Here is a 2,746-nt window from a genome sequence, read left to right on the forward strand (position 1 = left end):
GCACGCACACACACGCACACCACAGTAGAGTCGAGTGATGGCAGAGCTGCTACTGGAACAACGTTTGTCTTGGCAAACGTCTACCCCCCAGAACCTAATTATTTGCAGCAGCTGCTCTTGCTCTTGTTTGTAGCACAGTGAAGCTAAACTGTTTAAAGGATCTCCCTTCTTTTCTGAGCTGGCACTCAGCGCTGCATTTTTAAATGTCCCAAAGCTGCTTTGCAATGATCTGGGTAGGGCAATAAGAAATTTAATCTCAATGCTGCTGGGCGAAACTGACGTGAAGGGAAGATTTATGGATCAGTCTTGTGACTACTACTTTCACATTCAGTAACACAAACTGGCATTGCCAATGTATTGAAACTTAAGCCAGTTTCTAGTAGAAGCAATTGGCTTTAAAGAGTACCACAGCATAATTTTGCAATTCAGGGAAACCAGCTTAGAAAAGATATGGTCTTTTACTGCTACAGTAGGTAAACACATTGATTCAATATTCAATAAAGAACAGTATCCTAAGTTACTTACATGGTCCTTAAAATAGAGAACTAAAATGTATTCAACTACAGCATTTAGATTTTTAGACCATCCAGATGTGATATTATAAGTAGATGTGGATGTGTTTTTCTGTATTAACCAGAGAGAAACATCACAATTCAGACTTTACTCAGTACCTTTTAGGAAAGCTCTGTTTCCCTAATTGATCAAACAGTGACATTTTGTAAAAATGTCTCCACTGGCCTTAAAGCAGCAGTCATCACAACCTATTGGTGGTTGTGTTAAATACTTCAAATAACAAGCAGGAAGTGTAGCTACGGCTGGTTTACCAAGGTAAACACAAACTCATACAACAGCAGCTTTCACCCATACAAACTCCTCTCTTCTCAGCCCGGCTGCTGTCCACACAGCCTTTCACAGCTGCACAATCTCCATTTGCAAACACCTCATACACACACACACACGTATACACACACAGTGCCTGGAGCTAGGTATAAATACTATACATCATATTCCCACTCCACTGGCAAGTTTCCCTTCTCACTTGACTTGAGTTAAATAGCTGAAGTGAGGTGTAGATTCTCTGAGTCTCTACCTCTCTACTTAGCTCTGACAGTTTGTCCGGAAAGCGCTCTTCAGCAGCTCATCCATTTAGCGGATACTGACACGATCTGCCAGAGGTGCACTCTGAATAACATTTATGAAAAAACTTATCTGGGCTGAAGTGAGGGAATGTTAAATGCCACACTAAGTTTTGAGAATGTAGAAATATTGCGCGTTAGTTTCCTATTTTACGAATTGACAGTTAGAAAGAAAACAATTTATCTTCAATAAAGTTTTTAGGATTAAAAAAAGAAAATTACACATTAAGGACATACAGAATAAACAGAATACAAACTGAATTTTTGATAGGATGCCTCCACTGACTTATTATGCAACATACTTTTTAAGTGACAGCTAGCTTTTTTAAATCGCCAGTAGCTTCCTTTCACTTTCAAATATCCTGCATTCAGAAAAAGTAGAAATTACCAGATGGGTGCTTATGGATTGGGGGGGGGAATGACATTAATGGAATGTGCTGCCTTCTAATCCCTTGAGACGGAGGAATTTGCGACGGAGGGAATTCCTGTCATTCATGGGGAAAGCTATGAAGTCCAGCACACACAGAGCTGCTGTACAGGCAACACAGATTTACTGCACTTGTGGACTCCTGACTGTATCCTGCATCAGACATTTGCTGGCAACTAAACAAACTAACAGGCACAGACAGTGCAAAAACAGCAGAGAAAGGGTGGAAAACAGCAGAAAACAGAAGAAAACATCAAACAGACAAAAAAAAAAAGACAGTGAGAAACTAAGTACCTTAAAGGCAGGAGAGCAGAGTAAGAGGCAAGGCTAGGATTCCTCTCTGTGTTTTCTTCTCGCGTTTCTTCACCGGGTCTCCCTTCGCTCATAGAGGGGGGATTGCTGGGATTTTGGGTTGAAGAGCAGGGGGACCACACAGCTCCTGGAAGACAACCTCTCTCCTCTAATCCTCTCTCCGATGTGATGACACTCTCTAACCTCGACCATCTGTTGAAACACGTCCCGGAGCAGTCAGCACCGCGCTGTGTCAAGAACCCCACTCCCCTGCCCAATCACAGACCGGCTGCTGGGTGGCTCCTTGCTGCCAGGAGGCAGGGACAAGGACACAGCTCAGCGCTGAGGGAGACACACACACGCAGTCACTCACACACATACACACACACACGCTCTCTACGAGATGGAAGCAAGAAAACCCCCAGTCATCGTAACCTGAGAGGCAGAGTAGGAGGAAGGGACAGGGAGAGTGAGAGGAGTGGAAAGAGAAGGAATGGGAGGAGAGAGAGAGAGAGAGAATGTTTAAGTGGCAAAAAGCAGAGATAGATAAGAACAAGATGATAAACCTTGGTTGTAATATTACTTAACAATTCTCACACAAAACTGACTGAAACGCCAAGCATGCATGCACTACTATACACACACACACACACACACACACACAAATACTTCACCTTCTGTCCCTGACCCCTTCCCTCTCAACCCCTATCCCTGCAGCCACATAGTATGTGGTCTAAAGAATCAAACTTTTAAAAAAAGCAATAAAATTCTGTATGGGGTCCGTGGTGGGAATGCTATTGGCACTTAACTGTTACAGGCACAGAAGCACAGGCAGCAGCCCTCACACCTTAGTGTGATAAATCCTTACAGTCCCCCGGATACATTCCTGCCC

At 43.3% G+C, this 2,746-nt stretch overlaps 1 protein-coding gene across 4 annotated transcripts in view; it reads right to left on the reverse strand.

Moving 5' to 3' along the window:
- sulf1 (sulfatase 1) overlaps window positions 1–2,280 on the reverse strand; it is a 35,532-nt gene extending 33,252 nt beyond the window's left edge. Inside the window, exon 1 of one of the 4 annotated variants that reach the window (XM_035653616.1) lies at window positions 1,858–2,280. The gene's annotated coding sequence lies outside the window, so the exon portion shown is untranslated. The remainder of the gene's footprint in view (window positions 1–1,857) is intronic. The other 3 variants (XM_035653609.1, XM_035653622.1, XM_035653629.1) reach the window with 3 other exon arrangements.
- Window positions 2,281–2,746: the final 466 nt, after the last annotated feature.

The sequence above is a fragment of the Morone saxatilis genome, unplaced genomic scaffold (assembly GCF_004916995.1).
Source record: "Morone saxatilis isolate NCDOM2014 unplaced genomic scaffold, NCSU_SB_2.0 Contig0, whole genome shotgun sequence".
In the NCBI taxonomy this organism is placed as follows: Eukaryota; Metazoa; Chordata; class Actinopteri; family Moronidae; genus Morone; species Morone saxatilis.